This window comes from Convolutriloba macropyga, chromosome 9, assembly GCF_964194025.1.
Source record: "Convolutriloba macropyga chromosome 9, txConMacr16.3, whole genome shotgun sequence".
NCBI classification, from domain to species: Eukaryota; Metazoa; Xenacoelomorpha; order Acoela; family Convolutidae; genus Convolutriloba; species Convolutriloba macropyga.
The window spans coordinates 23447248-23468443 of NC_134476.1; the positions used below are offsets into that span (position 1 = coordinate 23447248).

Consider the following 21196-nt stretch of genomic DNA (forward strand, 5'->3'; position numbering starts at 1 on the left):
CAAAGTTCGGTGATCGAAAAAGTTAAGCCTCATCGAGCGCGGATACTTTTTTGGAAATCGGTAAAAACTTGTCCAAAATGGTTCGCGGTGCCAGTTTTTTTTATTTTATCTCAAGCTATGGCTCAAGTGGAGCATGCCCACAAAAAATGAGCCAAATCGGACTAAAATTGACGATTTGGTGACCAAAACAAAGTTCGGTGATCGAAAAAGTTAAGCCTCATCGAGCGCGGATACTTTTTTGGAAATCGGTAAAAACTTGTCCAAAATGGTTCGCGGTGCCAGTTTTTTTTATTTTATCCCAAGCTATGGCTCAAGTGGAGCATGCCCACAAAAAATGAGCCAAATCGGACTAAAATTGACGATTTGGTGACCAAAACAAAGTTCGGTGATCGAAAAAGTTAAGCCTCATCGAGCGCGGATACTTTTTTGGAAATCGGTAAAAACTTGTCCAAAATGGTTCGCGGTGCCAGTTTTTTTTATTTTATCCCAAGCTATGGCTCAAGTGGAGCATGCCCACAAAAAATGAGCCAAATCGGACTAAAATTGACGATTTGGTGACCAAAACAAAGTTCGGTGATCGAAAAAGTTAAGCCTCATCGAGCGCGGATACTTTTTTGGAAATCGGTAAAAACTTGTCCAAAATGGTTCGCGGTGCCAGTTTTTTTTATTTTATCCCAAGCTATGGCTCAAGTGGAGCATGCCCACAAAAAATGAGCCAAATCGGACTAAAATTGACGATTTGGTGACCAAAACAAAGTTCGGTGATCGAAAAAGTTAAGCCTCATCGAGCGCGGATACTTTTTTGGAAATCGGTAAAAACTTGTCCAAAATGGTTCGCGGTGCCAGTTTTTTTTATTTTATCCCAAGCTATGGCTCAAGTGGAGCATGCCCACAAAAAATGAGCCAAATCGGACTAAAATTGACGATTTGGTGACCAAAACAAAGTTCGGTGATCGAAAAAGTTAAGCCTCATCGAGCGCGGATACTTTTTTGGAAATCGGTAAAAACTTGTCCAAAATGGTTCGCGGTGCCAGTTTTTTTTATTTTATCCCAAGCTATGGCTCAAGTGGAGCATGCCCACAAAAAATGAGCCAAATCGGACTAAAATTGACGATTTGGTGACCAAAACAAAGTTCGGTGATCGAAAAAGTTAAGCCTCATCGAGCGCGGATACTTTTTTGGAAATCGGTAAAAACTTGTCCAAAATGGTTCGCGGTGCCAGATTTTTTTATTTTATCCCAAATTATGGCTCAAGTGGAGCATGCCCACAAAAAATGAGCCAAATCGGACTAAAATTGACGATTTGGTGACCAAAACAAAGTTCGGTGATCGAAAAAGTTAAGCCTCATCGAGCGCGGATACTTTTTTGGAAATCGGTAAAAACTTGTCCAAAATGGTTCGCGGTGCCAGTTTTTTTTATTTTATCCCAAGCTATGGCTCAAGTGGAGCATGCCCACAAAAAATGAGCCAAATCGGACTAAAATTGACGATTTGGTGACCAAAACAAAGTTCGGTGATCGAAAAAGTTAAGCCTCATCGAGCGCGGATACTTTTTTGGAAATCGGTAAAAACTTGTCCAAAATGGTTCGCGGTGCCAGTTTTTTTTATTTTATCTCAAGCTATGGCTCAAGTGGAGCATGCCCACAAAAAATGAGCCAAATCGGACTAAAATTGACGATTTGGTGACCAAAACAAAGTTCGGTGATCGAAAAAGTTAAGCCTCATCGAGCGCGGATACTTTTTTGGAAATCGGTAAAAACTTGTCCAAAATGGTTCGCGGTGCCAGTTTTTTTTATTTTATCCCAAGCTATGGCTCAAGTGGAGCATGCCCACAAAAAATGAGCCAAATCGGACTAAAATTGACGATTTGGTGACCAAAACAAAGTTCGGTGATCGAAAAAGTTAAGCCTCATCGAGCGCGGATACTTTTTTGGAAATCGGTAAAAACTTGTCCAAAATGGTTCGCGGTGCCAGTTTTTTTTATTTTATCCCAAGCTATGGCTCAAGTGGAGCATGCCCACAAAAAATGAGCCAAATCGGACTAAAATTGACGATTTGGTGACCAAAACAAAGTTCGGTGATCGAAAAAGTTAAGCCTCATCGAGCGCGGATACTTTTTTGGAAATCGGTAAAAACTTGTCCAAAATGGTTCGCGGTGCCAGTTTTTTTTATTTTATCTCAAGCTATGGCTCAAGTGGAGCATGCCCACAAAAAATGAGCCAAATCGGACTAAAATTGACGATTTGGTGACCAAAACAAAGTTCGGTGATCGAAAAAGTTAAGCCTCATCGAGCGCGGATACTTTTTTGGAAATCGGTAAAAACTTGTCCAAAATGGTTCGCGGTGCCAGTTTTTTTTATTTTATCCCAAGCTATGGCTCAAGTGGAGCATGCCCACAAAAAATGAGCCAAATCGGACTAAAATTGACGATTTGGTGACCAAAACAAAGTTCGGTGATCGAAAAAGTTAAGCCTCATCGAGCGCGGATACTTTTTTGGAAATCGGTAAAAACTTGTCCAAAATGGTTCGCGGTGCCAGTTTTTTTTATTTTATCCCAAGCTATGGCTCAAGTGGAGCATGCCCACAAAAAATGAGCCAAATCGGACTAAAATTGACGATTTGGTGACCAAAACAAAGTTCGGTGATCGAAAAAGTTAAGCCTCATCGAGCGCGGATACTTTTTTGGAAATCGGTAAAAACTTGTCCAAAATGGTTCGCGGTGCCAGTTTTTTTTATTTTATCCCAAGCTATGGCTCAAGTGGAGCATGCCCACAAAAAATGAGCCAAATCGGACTAAAATTGACGATTTGGTGACCAAAACAAAGTTCGGTGATCGAAAAAGTTAAGCCTCATCGAGCGCGGATACTTTTTTGGAAATCGGTAAAAACTTGTCCAAAATGGTTCGCGGTGCCAGTTTTTTTTATTTTATCCCAAGCTATGGCTCAAGTGGAGCATGCCCACAAAAAATGAGCCAAATCGGACTAAAATTGACGATTTGGTGACCAAAACAAAGTTCGGTGATCGAAAAAGTTAAGCCTCATCGAGCGCGGATACTTTTTTGGAAATCGGTAAAAACTTGTCCAAAATGGTTCGCGGTGCCAGTTTTTTTTATTTTATCCCAAGCTATGGCTCAAGTGGAGCATGCCCACAAAAAATGAGCCAAATCGGACTAAAATTGACGATTTGGTGACCAAAACAAAGTTCGGTGATCGAAAAAGTTAAGCCTCATCGAGCGCGGATACTTTTTTGGAAATCGGTAAAAACTTGTCCAAAATGGTTCGCGGTGCCAGATTTTTTTATTTTATCCCAAATTATGGCTCAAGTGGAGCATGCCCACAAAAAATGAGCCAAATCGGACTAAAATTGACGATTTGGTGACCAAAACAAAGTTCGGTGATCGAAAAAGTTAAGCCTCATCGAGCGCGGATACTTTTTTGGAAATCGGTAAAAACTTGTCCAAAATGGTTCGCGGTGCCAGTTTTTTTTATTTTATCCCAAGCTATGGCTCAAGTGGAGCATGCCCACAAAAAATGAGCCAAATCGGACTAAAATTGACGATTTGGTGACCAAAACAAAGTTCGGTGATCGAAAAAGTTAAGCCTCATCGAGCGCGGATACTTTTTTGGAAATCGGTAAAAACTTGTCCAAAATGGTTCGCGGTGCCAGTTTTTTTTATTTTATCTCAAGCTATGGCTCAAGTGGAGCATGCCCACAAAAAATGAGCCAAATCGGACTAAAATTGACGATTTGGTGACCAAAACAAAGTTCGGTGATCGAAAAAGTTAAGCCTCATCGAGCGCGGATACTTTTTTGGAAATCGGTAAAAACTTGTCCAAAATGGTTCGCGGTGCCAGTTTTTTTTATTTTATCCCAAGCTATGGCTCAAGTGGAGCATGCCCACAAAAAATGAGCCAAATCGGACTAAAATTGACGATTTGGTGACCAAAACAAAGTTCGGTGATCGAAAAAGTTAAGCCTCATCGAGCGCGGATACTTTTTTGGAAATCGGTAAAAACTTGTCCAAAATGGTTCGCGGTGCCAGTTTTTTTTATTTTATCCCAAGCTATGGCTCAAGTGGAGCATGCCCACAAAAAATGAGCCAAATCGGACTAAAATTGACGATTTGGTGACCAAAACAAAGTTCGGTGATCGAAAAAGTTAAGCCTCATCGAGCGCGGATACTTTTTTGGAAATCGGTAAAAACTTGTCCAAAATGGTTCGCGGTGCCAGTTTTTTTTATTTTATCCCAAGCTATGGCTCAAGTGGAGCATGCCCACAAAAAATGAGCCAAATCGGACTAAAATTGACGATTTGGTGACCAAAACAAAGTTCGGTGATCGAAAAAGTTAAGCCTCATCGAGCGCGGATACTTTTTTGGAAATCGGTAAAAACTTGTCCAAAATGGTTCGCGGTGCCAGTTTTTTTTATTTTATCCCAAGCTATGGCTCAAGTGGAGCATGCCCACAAAAAATGAGCCAAATCGGACTAAAATTGACGATTTGGTGACCAAAACAAAGTTCGGTGATCGAAAAAGTTAAGCCTCATCGAGCGCGGATACTTTTTTGGAAATCGGTAAAAACTTGTCCAAAATGGTTCGCGGTGCCAGTTTTTTTTATTTTATCCCAAGCTATGGCTCAAGTGGAGCATGCCCACAAAAAATGAGCCAAATCGGACTAAAATTGACGATTTGGTGACCAAAACAAAGTTCGGTGATCGAAAAAGTTAAGCCTCATCGAGCGCGGATACTTTTTTGGAAATCGGTAAAAACTTGTCCAAAATGGTTCGCGGTGCCAGATTTTTTTATTTTATCCCAAATTATGGCTCAAGTGGAGCATGCCCACAAAAAATGAGCCAAATCGGACTAAAATTGACGATTTGGTGACCAATACAAAGTTCGGTGATCGAAAAAGTTAAGCCTCATCGAGCGCGGATACTTTTTGTAAATGACAATTTCAGCAGTAACCATTGCTCCAAACACACCCCATATACTTGTAAAGGCCATTATAATAGTTCCCCTGCTTGCGTGTTATGCATATTTGATATTTGGAACTGTCTCGGAAACATCAATACTAATTGTATAATTTCCCTTTATTAAACTAACTTTTAAGTTAGTGCAAATCGCTCAGTTCCATTCTTTAGGCTGCACTCCGCTAACGCAGAGTGCATTCAAATAAAACTTATCAAATAGAGTTAATACTTACCTATTTAATAAGTTTATCACAACAATTAGGCTAAAAGCAACTCGCTACTGATTTTCCCAATTACCGGCCTAAACCCACTGAAGTCATACTTCCGGTTCAATGTCCGGTTATACAGGTTCCTCGTACCCAATTCATCTGTGCTTTGTTTTGCGGCCGTTCCACTGTATTGTGGATGGTTGGAAGCAAAAAGTTTGCGCGTTTGTCATAATACACTGTATGGCTACGAATTGCATAAATTATAACACAACCGTGGCTAAAATTGCATGTATTAAGTGACTATTTTGCAAACCGCAAGGCGGCGAGTTAAAGTGATCCTGTATATGAATATGAGACTACAATACAATACTGTTGTATATAAATTCGCTCCCGCTTACGCAAATGCCTACGACCATACCATGTTGAATGCACCGGTTCTCGTCCGATCACCGAAGTTAAGCAACATTGGGCCTGGTTAGTACTTGGATGGGTGACCGCTTGGGAACACCAGGTGTTGTAGGCTTTTTCTTTTGAGTATTCAAACCTCATAGAATACTTTTATTCGATATTTACACATTTTAGAGCCTCAAAAAGCCTCGGTGATCGAAAAAGTTAAGCCTCATCGAGCGCGGATACTTTTTTGGAAATCGGTAAAAACTTGTCCAAAATGGTTCGCGGTGCCAGTTTTTTTTATTTTATCCCAAACTATGGCTCAAGTGGAGCATGCCCACAAAAAATGAGCCAAATCGGACTAAAATTGACGATTTGGTGACCAAAACAAAGTTCGGTGATCGAAAAAGTTAAGCCTCATCGAGCGCGGATACTTTTTTGGAAATCGGTAAAAACTTGTCCAAAATGGTTCGCGGTGCCAGTTTTTTTTATTTTATCCCAAGCTATGGCTCAAGTGGAGCATGCCCACAAAAAATGAGCCAAATCGGACTAAAATTGACGATTTGGTGACCAAAACAAAGTTCGGTGATCGAAAAAGTTAAGCCTCATCGAGCGCGGATACTTTTTTGGAAATCGGTAAAAACTTGTCCAAAATGGTTCGCGGTGCCAGTTTTTTTTATTTTATCCCAAGCTATGGCTCAAGTGGAGCATGCCCACAAAAAATGAGCCAAATCGGACTAAAATTGACGATTTGGTGACCAAAACAAAGTTCGGTGATCGAAAAAGTTAAGCCTCATCGAGCGCGGATACTTTTTTGGAAATCGGTAAAAACTTGTCCAAAATGGTTCGCGGTGCCAGATTTTTTTATTTTATCCCAAATTATGGCTCAAGTGGAGCATGCCCACAAAAAATGAGCCAAATCGGACTAAAATTGACGATTTGGTGACCAAAACAAAGTTCGGTGATCGAAAAAGTTAAGCCTCATCGAGCGCGGATACTTTTTGTAAATGACAATTTCAGCAGTAACCATTGCTCCAAACACACCCCATATACTTGTAAAGGCCATTATAATAGTTCCCCTGCTTGCGTATTATGTATATTTGATATTTGGAATTGTCTCGGAAACATCAATACTAATTGTATAATTTCCCTTTATTAAACTAACTTTTAAGTTAGTGCAAATCGCTCAGTTCCATTCTTTAGGCTGCACTCCGCTAACGCACAGTGCATTCAAATAAAACTTATCAAATAGAGTTAATACTTACCTATTTAATAAGTTTATCACAACAATTAGGCTAAAAGCAACTCGCTACTGATTTTCCCAATTACCGGCCTAAACCCACTGAAGTCATACTTCCGGTTCAATGTCCGGTTATACAGGTTCCTCGTACCCAATTCATCTGTGCTTTGTTTTGCGGCCGTTCCACTGTATTGTGGATGGTTGGAAGCAAAAAGTTTGCGCGTTTGTCATAATACACTGTATGGCTACGAATTGCATAAATTATAACACAACCGTGGCTAAAATTGCATGTATTAAGTGACTATTTTGCAAACCGCAAGGCGGCGAGTTAAAGTGATCCTGTATATGAATATGAGACTACAATACAATACTGTTGTATATAAATTCGCTCCCGCTTACGCAAATGCCTACGACCATACCATGTTGAATGCACCGGTTCTCGTCCGATCACCGAAGTTAAGCAACATTGGGCCTGGTTAGTACTTGGATGGGTGACCGCTTGGGAACACCAGGTGTTGTAGGCTTTTTCTTTTGAGTATTCAAACCTCATAGAATACTTTTATTCGATATTTACACATTTTAGAGCCTCAAAAAGCCTCGGTGATCGAAAAAGTTAAGCCTCATCGAGCGCGGATACTTTTTTGGAAATCGGTAAAAACTTGTCCAAAATGGTTCGCGGTGCCAGTTTTTTTTATTTTATCCCAAACTATGGCTCAAGTGGAGCATGCCCACAAAAAATGAGCCAAATCGGACTAAAATTGACGATTTGGTGACCAAAACAAAGTTCGGTGATCGAAAAAGTTAAGCCTCATCGAGCGCGGATACTTTTTTGGAAATCGGTAAAAACTTGTCCAAAATGGTTCGCGGTGCCAGTTTTTTTTATTTTATCCCAAGCTATGGCTCAAGTGGAGCATGCCCACAAAAAATGAGCCAAATCGGACTAAAATTGACGATTTGGTGACCAAAACAAAGTTCGGTGATCGAAAAAGTTAAGCCTCATCGAGCGCGGATACTTTTTTGGAAATCGGTAAAAACTTGTCCAAAATGGTTCGCGGTGCCAGTTTTTTTTATTTTATCCCAAGCTATGGCTCAAGTGGAGCATGCCCACAAAAAATGAGCCAAATCGGACTAAAATTGACGATTTGGTGACCAAAACAAAGTTCGGTGATCGAAAAAGTTAAGCCTCATCGAGCGCGGATACTTTTTTGGAAATCGGTAAAAACTTGTCCAAAATGGTTCGCGGTGCCAGATTTTTTTATTTTATCCCAAATTATGGCTCAAGTGGAGCATGCCCACAAAAAATGAGCCAAATCGGACTAAAATTGACGATTTGGTGACCAAAACAAAGTTCGGTGATCGAAAAAGTTAAGCCTCATCGAGCGCGGATACTTTTTGTAAATGACAATTTCAGCAGTAACCATTGCTCCAAACACACCCCATATACTTGTAAAGGCCATTATAATAGTTCCCCTGCTTGCGTATTATGTATATTTGATATTTGGAATTGTCTCGGAAACATCAATACTAATTGTATAATTTCCCTTTATTAAACTAACTTTTAAGTTAGTGCAAATCGCTCAGTTCCATTCTTTAGGCTGCACTCCGCTAACGCAGAGTGCATTCAAATAAAACTTATCAAATAGAGTTAATACTTACCTATTTAATAAGTTTATCACAACAATTAGGCTAAAAGCAACTGGCTACTGATTTTCCCAATTACCGGCCTAAACCCACTGAAGTCATACTTCCGGTTCAATGTCCGGTTATACAGGTTCCTCGTACCCAATTCATCTGTGCTTTGTTTTGCGGCCGTTCCACTGTATTGTGGATGGTTGGAAGCAAAAAGTTTGCGCGTTTGTCATAATACACTGTATGGCTACGAATTGCATAAATTATAACACAACCGTGGCTAAAATTGCATGTATTAAGTGACTATTTTGCAAACCGCAAGGCGGCGAGTTAAAGTGATCCTGTATATGAATATGAGACTACAATACAATACTGTTGTATATAAATTCGCTCCCGCTTACGCAAATGCCTACGACCATACCATGTTGAATGCACCGGTTCTCGTCCGATCACCGAAGTTAAGCAACATTGGGCCTGGTTAGTACTTGGATGGGTGACCGCTTGGGAACACCAGGTGTTGTAGGCTTTTTCTTTTGAGTATTCAAACCTCATAGAATACTTTTATTCGATATTTACACATTTTAGAGCCTCAAAAAGCCTCGGTGATCGAAAAAGTTAAGCCTCATCGAGCGCGGATACTTTTTTGGAAATCGGTAAAAACTTGTCCAAAATGGTTCGCGGTGCCAGTTTTTTTTATTTTATCCCAAACTATGGCTCAAGTGGAGCATGCCCACAAAAAATGAGCCAAATCGGACTAAAATTGACGATTTGGTGACCAAAACAAAGTTCGGTGATCGAAAAAGTTAAGCCTCATCGAGCGCGGATACTTTTTTGGAAATCGGTAAAAACTTGTCCAAAATGGTTCGCGGTGCCAGTTTTTTTTATTTTATCCCAAACTATGGCTCAAGTGGAGCATGCCCACAAAAAATGAGCCAAATCGGACTAAAATTGACGATTTGGTGACCAAAACAAAGTTCGGTGATCGAAAAAGTTAAGCCTCATCGAGCGCGGATACTTTTTTGGAAATCGGTAAAAACTTGTCCAAAATGGTTCGCGGTGCCAGTTTTTTTTATTTTATCCCAAGCTATGGCTCAAGTGGAGCATGCCCACAAAAAATGAGCCAAATCGGACTAAAATTGACGATTTGGTGACCAAAACAAAGTTCGGTGATCGAAAAAGTTAAGCCTCATCGAGCGCGGATACTTTTTTGGAAATCGGTAAAAACTTGTCCAAAATGGTTCGCGGTGCCAGTTTTTTTTATTTTATCCCAAGCTATGGCTCAAGTGGAGCATGCCCACAAAAAATGAGCCAAATCGGACTAAAATTGACGATTTGGTGACCAAAACAAAGTTCGGTGATCGAAAAAGTTAAGCCTCATCGAGCGCGGATACTTTTTTGGAAATCGGTAAAAACTTGTCCAAAATGGTTCGCGGTGCCAGTTTTTTTTATTTTATCCCAAGCTATGGCTCAAGTGGAGCATGCCCACAAAAAATGAGCCAAATCGGACTAAAATTGACGATTTGGTGACCAAAACAAAGTTCGGTGATCGAAAAAGTTAAGCCTCATCGAGCGCGGATACTTTTTTGGAAATCGGTAAAAACTTGTCCAAAATGGTTCGCGGTGCCAGATTTTTTTATTTTATCCCAAATTATGGCTCAAGTGGAGCATGCCCACAAAAAATGAGCCAAATCGGACTAAAATTGACGATTTGGTGACCAAAACAAAGTTCGGTGATCGAAAAAGTTAAGCCTCATCGAGCGCGGATACTTTTTGTAAATGACAATTTCAGCAGTAACCATTGCTCCAAACACACCCCATATACTTGTAAAGGCCATTATAATAGTTCCCCTGCTTGCGTATTATGTATATTTGATATTTGGAATTGTCTCGGAAACATCAATACTAATTGTATAATTTCCCTTTATTAAACTAACTTTTAAGTTAGTGCAAATCGCTCAGTTCCATTCTTTAGGCTGCACTCCGCTAACGCAGAGTGCATTCAAATAAAACTTATCAAATAGAGTTAATACTTACCTATTTAATAAGTTTATCACAACAATTAGGCTAAAAGCAACTGGCTACTGATTTTCCCAATTACCGGCCTAAACCCACTGAAGTCATACTTCCGGTTCAATGTCCGGTTATACAGGTTCCTCGTACCCAATTCATCTGTGCTTTGTTTTGCGGCCGTTCCACTGTATTGTGGATGGTTGGAAGCAAAAAGTTTGCGCGTTTGTCATAATACACTGTATGGCTACGAATTGCATAAATTATAACACAACCGTGGCTAAAATTGCATGTATTAAGTGACTATTTTGCAAACCGCAAGGCGGCGAGTTAAAGTGATCCTGTATATGAATATGAGACTACAATACAATACTGTTGTATATAAATTCGCTCCCGCTTACGCAAATGCCTACGACCATACCATGTTGAATGCACCGGTTCTCGTCCGATCACCGAAGTTAAGCAACATTGGGCCTGGTTAGTACTTGGATGGGTGACCGCTTGGGAACACCAGGTGTTGTAGGCTTTTTCTTTTGAGTATTCAAACCTCATAGAATACTTTTATTCGATATTTACACATTTTAGAGCCTCAAAAAGCCTCGGTGATCGAAAAAGTTAAGCCTCATCGAGCGCGGATACTTTTTTGGAAATCGGTAAAAACTTGTCCAAAATGGTTCGCGGTGCCAGTTTTTTTTATTTTATCCCAAACTATGGCTCAAGTGGAGCATGCCCACAAAAAATGAGCCAAATCGGACTAAAATTGACGATTTGGTGACCAAAACAAAGTTCGGTGATCGAAAAAGTTAAGCCTCATCGAGCGCGGATACTTTTTTGGAAATCGGTAAAAACTTGTCCAAAATGGTTCGCGGTGCCAGTTTTTTTTATTTTATCCCAAACTATGGCTCAAGTGGAGCATGCCCACAAAAAATGAGCCAAATCGGACTAAAATTGACGATTTGGTGACCAAAACAAAGTTCGGTGATCGAAAAAGTTAAGCCTCATCGAGCGCGGATACTTTTTTGGAAATCGGTAAAAACTTGTCCAAAATGGTTCGCGGTGCCAGTTTTTTTTATTTTATCCCAAGCTATGGCTCAAGTGGAGCATGCCCACAAAAAATGAGCCAAATCGGACTAAAATTGACGATTTGGTGACCAAAACAAAGTTCGGTGATCGAAAAAGTTAAGCCTCATCGAGCGCGGATACTTTTTTGGAAATCGGTAAAAACTTGTCCAAAATGGTTCGCGGTGCCAGTTTTTTTTATTTTATCCCAAGCTATGGCTCAAGTGGAGCATGCCCACAAAAAATGAGCCAAATCGGACTAAAATTGACGATTTGGTGACCAAAACAAAGTTCGGTGATCGAAAAAGTTAAGCCTCATCGAGCGCGGATACTTTTTTGGAAATCGGTAAAAACTTGTCCAAAATGGTTCGCGGTGCCAGATTTTTTTATTTTATCCCAAATTATGGCTCAAGTGGAGCATGCCCACAAAAAATGAGCCAAATCGGACTAAAATTGACGATTTGGTGACCAATACAAAGTTCGGTGATCGAAAAAGTTAAGCCTCATCGAGCGCGGATACTTTTTGTAAATGACAATTTCAGCAGTAACCATTGCTCCAAACACACCCCATATACTTGTAAAGGCCATTATAATAGTTCCCCTGCTTGCGTATTATGTATATTTGATATTTGGAATTGTCTCGGAAACATCAATACTAATTGTATAATTTCCCTTTATTAAACTAACTTTTAAGTTAGTGCAAATCGCTCAGTTCCATTCTTTAGGCTGCACTCCGCTAACGCAGAGTGCATTCAAATAAAACTTATCAAATAGAGTTAATACTTACCTATTTAATAAGTTTATCACAACAATTAGGCTAAAAGCAACTCGCTACTGATTTTCCCAATTACCGGCCTAAACCCACTGAAGTCATACTTCCGGTTCAATGTCCGGTTATACAGGTTCCTCGTACCCAATTCATCTGTGCTTTGTTTTGCGGCCGTTCCACTGTATTGTGGATGGTTGGAAGCAAAAAGTTTGCGCGTTTGTCATAATACACTGTATGGCTACGAATTGCATAAATTATAACACAACCGTGGCTAAAATTGCATGTATTAAGTGACTATTTTGCAAACCGCAAGGCGGCGAGTTAAAGTGATCCTGTATATGAATATGAGACTACAATACAATACTGTTGTATATAAATTCGCTCCCGCTTACGCAAATGCCTACGACCATACCATGTTGAATGCACCGGTTCTCGTCCGATCACCGAAGTTAAGCAACATTGGGCCTGGTTAGTACTTGGATGGGTGACCGCTTGGGAACACCAGGTGTTGTAGGCTTTTTCTTTTGAGTATTCAAACCTCATAGAATACTTTTATTCGATATTTACACATTTTAGAGCCTCAAAAAGCCTCGGTGATCGAAAAAGTTAAGCCTCATCGAGCGCGGATACTTTTTTGGAAATCGGTAAAAACTTGTCCAAAATGGTTCGCGGTGCCAGTTTTTTTTATTTTATCCCAAACTATGGCTCAAGTGGAGCATGCCCACAAAAAATGAGCCAAATCGGACTAAAATTGACGATTTGGTGACCAAAACAAAGTTCGGTGATCGAAAAAGTTAAGCCTCATCGAGCGCGGATACTTTTTTGGAAATCGGTAAAAACTTGTCCAAAATGGTTCGCGGTGCCAGTTTTTTTTATTTTATCCCAAGCTATGGCTCAAGTGGAGCATGCCCACAAAAAATGAGCCAAATCGGACTAAAATTGACGATTTGGTGACCAAAACAAAGTTCGGTGATCGAAAAAGTTAAGCCTCATCGAGCGCGGATACTTTTTTGGAAATCGGTAAAAACTTGTCCAAAATGGTTCGCGGTGCCAGTTTTTTTTATTTTATCCCAAGCTATGGCTCAAGTGGAGCATGCCCACAAAAAATGAGCCAAATCGGACTAAAATTGACGATTTGGTGACCAAAACAAAGTTCGGTGATCGAAAAAGTTAAGCCTCATCGAGCGCGGATACTTTTTGTAAATGACAATTTCAGCAGTAACCATTGCTCCAAACACACCCCATATACTTGTAAAGGCCATTATAATAGTTCCCCTGCTTGCGTATTATGTATATTTGATATTTGGAACTGTCTCGGAAACATCAATACTAATTGTATAATTTCCCTTTATTAAACTAACTTTTAAGTTAGTGCAAATCGCTCAGTTCCATTCTTTAGGCTGCACTCCGCTAACGCAGAGTTCATTCAAATAAAACTTATCAAATAGAGTTAATACTTACCTATTTAATAAGTTTATCACAACAATTAGGCTAAAAGCAACTCGCTACTGATTTTCCCAATTACCGGCCTAAACCCACTAAAGTCATACTTCCGGTTCAATGTCCGGTTATACAGGTTCCTCGTACCCAATTCATCTGTGCTTTGTTTTGCGGCCGTTCCACTGTATTGTGGATGGTTGGAAGCAAAAAGTTTGCGCGTTTGTCATAATACACTGTATGGCTACGAATTGCATAAATTATAACACAACCGTGGCTAAAATTGCATGTATTAAGTGACTATTTTGCAAACCGCAAGGCGGCGAGTTAAAGTGATCCTGTATATGAATATGAGACTACAATACAATACTGTTGTATATAAATTCGCTCCCGCTTACGCAAATGCCTACGACCATACCATGTTGAATGCACCGGTTCTCGTCCGATCACCGAAGTTAAGCAACATTGGGCCTGGTTAGTACTTGGATGGGTGACCGCTTGGGAACACCAGGTGTTGTAGGCTTTTTCTTTTGAGTATTCAAACCTCATAGAATACTTTTATTCGATATTTACACATTTTAGAGCCTCAAAAAGCCTCGGTGATCGAAAAAGTTAAGCCTCATCGAGCGCGGATACTTTTTTGGAAATCGGTAAAAACTTGTCCAAAATGGTTCGCGGTGCCAGTTTTTTTTATTTTATCCCAAACTATGGCTCAAGTGGAGCATGCCCACAAAAAATGAGCCAAATCGGACTAAAATTGACGATTTGGTGACCAAAACAAAGTTCGGTGATCGAAAAAGTTAAGCCTCATCGAGCGCGGATACTTTTTTGGAAATCGGTAAAAACTTGTCCAAAATGGTTCGCGGTGCCAGTTTTTTTTATTTTATCCCAAGCTATGGCTCAAGTGGAGCATGCCCACAAAAAATGAGCCAAATCGGACTAAAATTGACGATTTGGTGACCAAAACAAAGTTCGGTGATCGAAAAAGTTAAGCCTCATCGAGCGCGGATACTTTTTTGGAAATCGGTAAAAACTTGTCCAAAATGGTTCGCGGTGCCAGTTTTTTTTATTTTATCCCAAGCTATGGCTCAAGTGGAGCATGCCCACAAAAAATGAGCCAAATCGGACTAAAATTGACGATTTGGTGACCAAAACAAAGTTCGGTGATCGAAAAAGTTAAGCCTCATCGAGCGCGGATACTTTTTGTAAATGACAATTTCAGCAGTAACCATTGCTCCAAACACACCCCATATACTTGTAAAGGCCATTATAATAGTTCCCCTGCTTGCGTATTATGTATATTTGATATTTGGAACTGTCTCGGAAACATCAATACTAATTGTATAATTTCCCTTTATTAAACTAACTTTTAAGTTAGTGCAAATCGCTCAGTTCCATTCTTTAGGCTGCACTCCGCTAACGCAGAGTTCATTCAAATAAAACTTATCAAATAGAGTTAATACTTACCTATTTAATAAGTTTATCACAACAATTAGGCTAAAAGCAACTCGCTACTGATTTTCCCAATTACCGGCCTAAACCCACTAAAGTCATACTTCCGGTTCAATGTCCGGTTATACAGGTTCCTCGTACCCAATTCATCTGTGCTTTGTTTTGCGGCCGTTCCACTGTATTGTGGATGGTTGGAAGCAAAAAGTTTGCGCGTTTGTCATAATACACTGTATGGCTACGAATTGCATAAATTATAACACAACCGTGGCTAAAATTGCATGTATTAAGTGACTATTTTGCAAACCGCAAGGCGGCGAGTTAAAGTGATCCTGTATATGAATATGAGACTACAATACAATACTGTTGTATATAAATTCGCTCCCGCTTACGCAAATGCCTACGACCATACCATGTTGAATGCACCGGTTCTCGTCCGATCACCGAAGTTAAGCAACATTGGGCCTGGTTAGTACTTGGATGGGTGACCGCTTGGGAACACCAGGTGTTGTAGGCTTTTTCTTTTGAGTATTCAAACCTCATAGAATACTTTTATTCGATATTTACACATTTTAGAGCCTCAAAAAGCCTCGGTGATCGAAAAAGTTAAGCCTCATCGAGCGCGGATACTTTTTTGGAAATCGGTAAAAACTTGTCCAAAATGGTTCGCGGTGCCAGTTTTTTTTATTTTATCCCAAACTATGGCTCAAGTGGAGCATGCCCACAAAAAATGAGCCAAATCGGACTAAAATTGACGATTTGGTGACCAAAACAAAGTTCGGTGATCGAAAAAGTTAAGCCTCATCGAGCGCGGATACTTTTTTGGAAATCGGTAAAAACTTGTCCAAAATGGTTCGCGGTGCCAGTTTTTTTTATTTTATCCCAAGCTATGGCTCAAGTGGAGCATGCCCACAAAAAATGAGCCAAATCGGACTAAAATTGACGATTTGGTGACCAAAACAAAGTTCGGTGATCGAAAAAGTTAAGCCTCATCGAGCGCGGATACTTTTTTGGAAATCGGTAAAAACTTGTCCAAAATGGTTCGCGGTGCCAGTTTTTTTTATTTTATCCCAAGCTATGGCTCAAGTGGAGCATGCCCACAAAAAATGAGCCAAATCGGACTAAAATTGACGATTTGGTGACCAAAACAAAGTTCGGTGATCGAAAAAGTTAAGCCTCATCGAGCGCGGATACTTTTTTGGAAATCGGTAAAAACTTGTCCAAAATGGTTCGCGGTGCCAGATTTTTTTATTTTATCCCAAATTATGGCTCAAGTGGAGCATGCCCACAAAAAATGAGCCAAATCGGACTAAAATTGACGATTTGGTGACCAATACAAAGTTCGGTGATCGAAAAAGTTAAGCCTCATCGAGCGCGGATACTTTTTGTAAATGACAATTTCAGCAGTAACCATTGCTCCAAACACACCCCATATACTTGTAAAGGCCATTATAATAGTTCCCCTGCTTGCGTATTATGTATATTTGATATTTGGAATTGTCTCGGAAACATCAATACTAATTGTATAATTTCCCTTTATTAAACTAACTTTTAAGTTAGTGCAAATCGCTCAGTTCCATTCTTTAGGCTGCACTCCGCTAACGCAGAGTGCATTCAAATAAAACTTATCAAATAGAGTTAATACTTACCTATTTAATAAGTTTATCACAACAATTAGGCTAAAAGCAACTCGCTACTGATTTTCCCAATTACCGGCCTAAACCCACTGAAGTCATACTTCCGGTTCAATGTCCGGTTATACAGGTTCCTCGTACCCAATTCATCTGTGCTTTGTTTTGCGGCCGTTCCACTGTATTGTGGATGGTTGGAAGCAAAAAGTTTGCGCGTTTGTCATAATACACTGTATGGCTACGAATTGCATAAATTATAACACAACCGTGGCTAAAATTGCATGTATTAAGTGACTATTTTGCAAACCGCAAGGCGGCGAGTTAAAGTGATCCTGTATATGAATATGAGACTACAATACGATACTGTTGTATATAAATTCGCTCCCGCTTACGCAAATGCCTACGACCATACCATGTTGAATGCACCGGTTCTCGTCCGATCACCGAAGTTAAGCAACATTGGGCCTGGTTAGTACTTGGATGGGTGACCGCTTGGGAACACCAGGTGTTGTAGGCTTTTTCTTTTGAGTATTCAAACCTCATAGAATACTTTTATTCGATATTTACACATTTTAGAGCCTCAAAAAGCCTCGGTGATCGAAAAAGTTAAGCCTCATCGAGCGCGGATACTTTTTTGGAAATCGGTAAAAACTTGTCCAAAATGGTTCGCGGTGCCAGTTTTTTTTATTTTATCCCAAACTATGGCTCAAGTGGAGCATGCCCACAAAAAATGAGCCAAATCGGACTAAAATTGACGATTTGGTGACCAAAACAAAGTTCGGTGATCGAAAAAGTTATACAGGTCCAAGTTATACAAACTATGGCTCAAGTGGAGCATGCCCACAAAAAATGAGCCAAATCGGACTAAAATTGACGATTTGGTGACCAAAACAAAGTTCGGTGATCGAAAAAGTTAAGCCTCATCGAGCGCGGATACTTTTTTGGAAATCGGTAAAAACTTGTCCAAAATGGTTCGCGGTGCCAGTTTTTTTTATTTTATCCCAAGCTATGGCTCAAGTGGAGCATGCCCACAAAAAATGAGCCAAATCGGACTAAAATTGACGATTTGGTGACCAAAACAAAGTTCGGTGATCGAAAAAGTTAAGCCTCATCGAGCGCGGATACTTTTTTGGAAATCGGTAAAAACTTGTCCAAAATGGTTCGCGGTGCCAGTTTTTTTTATTTTATCCCAAGCTATGGCTCAAGTGGAGCATGCCCACAAAAAATGAGCCAAATCGGACTAAAATTGACGATTTGGTGACCAAAACAAAGTTCGGTGATCGAAAAAGTTAAGCCTCATCGAGCGCGGATACTTTTTGTAAATGACAATTTCAGCAGTAACCATTGCTCCAAACACACCCCATATACTTGTAAAGGCCATTATAATAGTTCCCCTGCTTGCGTATTATGTATATTTGATATTTGGAATTGTCTCGGAAACATCAATACTAATTGTATAATTTCCCTTTATTAAACTAACTTTTAAGTTAGTGCAAATCGCTCAGTTCCATTCTTTAGGCTGCACTCCGCTAACGCAGAGTGCATTCAAATAAAACTTATCAAATAGAGTTAATACTTACCTATTTAATAAGTTTATCACAACAATTAGGCTAAAAGCAACTCGCTACTGATTTTCCCAATTACCGGCCTAAACCCACTGAAGTCATACTTCCGGTTCAATGTCCGGTTATACAGGTTCCTCGTACCCAATTCATCTGTGCTTTGTTTTGCGGCCGTTCCACTGTATTGTGGATGGTTGGAAGCAAAAAGTTTGCGCGTTTGTCATAATACACTGTATGGCTACGAATTGCATAAATTATAACACAACCGTGGCTAAAATTGCATGTATTAAGTGACTATTTTGCAAACCGCAAGGCGGCGAGTTAAAGTGATCCTGTATATGAATATGAGACTACAATACAATACTGTTGTATATAAATTCGCTCCCGCTTACGCAAATGCCTACGACCATACCATGTTGAATGCACCGGTTCTCGTCCGATCACCGAAGTTAAGCAACATTGGGCCTGGTTAGTACTTGGATGGGTGACCGCTTGGGAACACCAGGTGTTGTAGGCTTTTTCTTTTGAGTATTCAAACCTCATAGAATACTTTTATTCGATATTTACACATTTTAGAGCCTCAAAAAGCCTCGGTGATCGAAAAAGTTAAGCCTCATCGAGCGCGGATACTTTTTTGGAAATCGGTAAAAACTTGTCCAAAATGGTTCGCGGTGCCAGTTTTTTTTATTTTATCCCAAACTATGGCTCAAGTGGAGCATGCCCACAAAAAATGAGCCAAATCGGACTAAAATTGACGATTTGGTGACCAAAACAAAGTTCGGTGATCGAAAAAGTTAAGCCTCATCGAGCGCGGATACTTTTTTGGAAATCGGTAAAAACTTGTCCAAAATGGTTCGCGGTGCCAGTTTTTTTTATTTTATCCCAAGCTATGGCTCAAGTGGAGCATGCCCACAAAAAATGAGCCAAATCGGACTAAAATTGACGATTTGGTGACCAAAACAAAGTTCGGTGATCGAAAAAGTTAAGCCTCATCGAGCGCGGATACTTTTTTGGAAATCGGTAAAAACTTGTCCAAAATGGTTCGCGGTGCCAGTTTTTTTTATTTTATCCCAAGCTATGGCTCAAGTGGAGCATGCCCACAAAAAATGAGCCAAATCGGACTAAAATTGACGATTTGGTGACCAAAACAAAGTTCGGTGATCGAAAAAGTTAAGCCTCATCGAGCGCGGATACTTTTTTGGAAATCGGTAAAAACTTGTCCAAAATGGTTCGCGGTGCCAGATTTTTTTATTTTATCCCAAATTATGGCTCAAGTGGAGCATGCCCACAAAAAATGAGCCAAATCGGACTAAAATTGACGATTTGGTGACCAATACAAAGTTCGGTGATCGAAAAAGTTAAGCCTCATCGAGCGCGGATACTTTTTGTAAATGACAATTTCAGCAGTAACCATTGCTCCAAACACACCCCATATACTTGTAAAGGCCATTATAATAGTTCCCCTGCTTGCGTATTATGTATATTTGATATTTGGAATTGTCTCGGAAACATCAATACTAATTGTATAATTTCCCTTTATTAAACTAACTTTTAAGTTAGTGCAAATCGCTCAGTTCCATTCTTTAGGCTGCACTCCGCTAACGCAGAGTGCATTCAAATAAAACTTATCAAATAGAGTTAATACTTACCTATTTAATAAGTTTATCACAACAATTAGGCTAAAAGCAACTCGCTACTGATTTTCCCAATTACCGGCCTAAACCCACTGAAGTCATACTTCCGGTTCAATGTCCGGTTATACAGGTTCCTCGTACCCAATTCATCTGTGCTTTGTTTTGCGGCCGTTCCACTGTATTGTGGATGGTTGGAAGCAAAAAGTTTGCGCGTTTGTCATAATACACTGTATGGCTACGAATTGCATAAATTATAACACAACCGTGGCTAAAATTGCATGTATTAAGTGACTATTTTGCAAACCGCAAGGCGGCGAGTTAAAGTGATCCTGTATATGAATATGAGACTACAATACAATACTGTTGTATATAAATTCGCTCCCGCTTACGCAAATGCCTACGACCATACCATGTTGAATGCACCGGTTCTCGTCCGATCACCGAAGTTAAGCAACATTGGGCCTGGTTAGTACTTGGATGGGTGACCGCTTGGGAACACCAGGTGTTGTAGGCTTTTTCTTTTGAGTATTCAAACCTCATAGAATACTTTTATTCGATATTTACACATTTTAGAGCCTCAAAAAGCCTCGGTGATCGAAAAAGTTAAGCCTCATCGAGCGCGGATACTTTTTTGGAAATCGGTAAAAACTTGTCCAAAATGGTTCGCGGTGCCAGTTTTTTTTATTTTATCCCAAACTATGGCTCAAGTGGAGCATGCCCACAAAAAATGAGCCAAATCGGACTAAAATTGACGATTTGGTGACCAAAACAAAGTTCGGTGATCGAAAAAGTTAAGCCTCATCGAGCGCGGATACTTTTTTGGAAATCGGTAAAAACTTGTCCAAAATGGTTCGCGGTGCCAGATTTTTTTATTTTATCCCAAATTATGGCTCAAGTGGAGCATGCCCACAAAAAATGAGCCAAATCGGACTAAAATTGACGATTTGGTGACCAATACAAAGTTCGGTGATCGAAAAAGTTAAGCCTCATCGAGCGCGGATACTTTTTGTAAATGACAATTTCAGCAGTAACCATTGCTCCAAACACACCCCATATACTTGTAAAGGCCATTATAATAGTTCCCCTGCTTGCGTATTATGTATATTTGATATTTGGAATTGTCTCGGAAACATCAATACTAATTGTATAATTTCCCTTTATTAAACTAACTTTTAAGTTAGTGCAAATCGCTCAGTTCCATTCTTTAGGCTG

At 39.9% G+C, this 21196-nt stretch overlaps 10 non-coding genes across 10 annotated transcripts; all 10 read left to right on the forward strand.

Moving 5' to 3' along the window:
• Nucleotides 1-5581: 5581 nt before the first annotated feature.
• LOC142346818 (5S ribosomal RNA) lies at nucleotides 5582-5700 on the forward strand. The gene has a single exon (XR_012759860.1). It is a non-coding gene; the product is annotated as a 5S ribosomal RNA (ribosomal RNA).
• A 1512-nt stretch (nucleotides 5701-7212) lies between these two features.
• On the forward strand, nucleotides 7213-7331 carry LOC142346830 (5S ribosomal RNA). The gene has a single exon (XR_012759871.1). It is a non-coding gene; the product is annotated as a 5S ribosomal RNA (ribosomal RNA).
• A 1512-nt stretch (nucleotides 7332-8843) lies between these two features.
• On the forward strand, nucleotides 8844-8962 carry LOC142346843 (5S ribosomal RNA). The gene has a single exon (XR_012759882.1). It is a non-coding gene; the product is annotated as a 5S ribosomal RNA (ribosomal RNA).
• A 1888-nt stretch (nucleotides 8963-10850) lies between these two features.
• Nucleotides 10851-10969, forward strand: LOC142346856 (5S ribosomal RNA). Its single transcript, XR_012759894.1, has one exon. It is a non-coding gene; the product is annotated as a 5S ribosomal RNA (ribosomal RNA).
• Nucleotides 10970-12669: 1700 nt separating this feature from the next.
• On the forward strand, nucleotides 12670-12788 carry LOC142346867 (5S ribosomal RNA). The gene has a single exon (XR_012759905.1). It is a non-coding gene; the product is annotated as a 5S ribosomal RNA (ribosomal RNA).
• A 1324-nt stretch (nucleotides 12789-14112) lies between these two features.
• On the forward strand, nucleotides 14113-14231 carry LOC142346879 (5S ribosomal RNA). Its single transcript, XR_012759916.1, has one exon. It is a non-coding gene; the product is annotated as a 5S ribosomal RNA (ribosomal RNA).
• Nucleotides 14232-15555: 1324 nt separating this feature from the next.
• On the forward strand, nucleotides 15556-15674 carry LOC142346891 (5S ribosomal RNA). Its single transcript, XR_012759927.1, has one exon. It is a non-coding gene; the product is annotated as a 5S ribosomal RNA (ribosomal RNA).
• Nucleotides 15675-17186: 1512 nt separating this feature from the next.
• Nucleotides 17187-17305, forward strand: LOC142346903 (5S ribosomal RNA). The gene has a single exon (XR_012759938.1). It is a non-coding gene; the product is annotated as a 5S ribosomal RNA (ribosomal RNA).
• A 1443-nt stretch (nucleotides 17306-18748) lies between these two features.
• LOC142346914 (5S ribosomal RNA) lies at nucleotides 18749-18867 on the forward strand. Its single transcript, XR_012759949.1, has one exon. It is a non-coding gene; the product is annotated as a 5S ribosomal RNA (ribosomal RNA).
• A 1512-nt stretch (nucleotides 18868-20379) lies between these two features.
• LOC142346926 (5S ribosomal RNA) lies at nucleotides 20380-20498 on the forward strand. The gene has a single exon (XR_012759960.1). It is a non-coding gene; the product is annotated as a 5S ribosomal RNA (ribosomal RNA).
• Nucleotides 20499-21196: the final 698 nt, after the last annotated feature.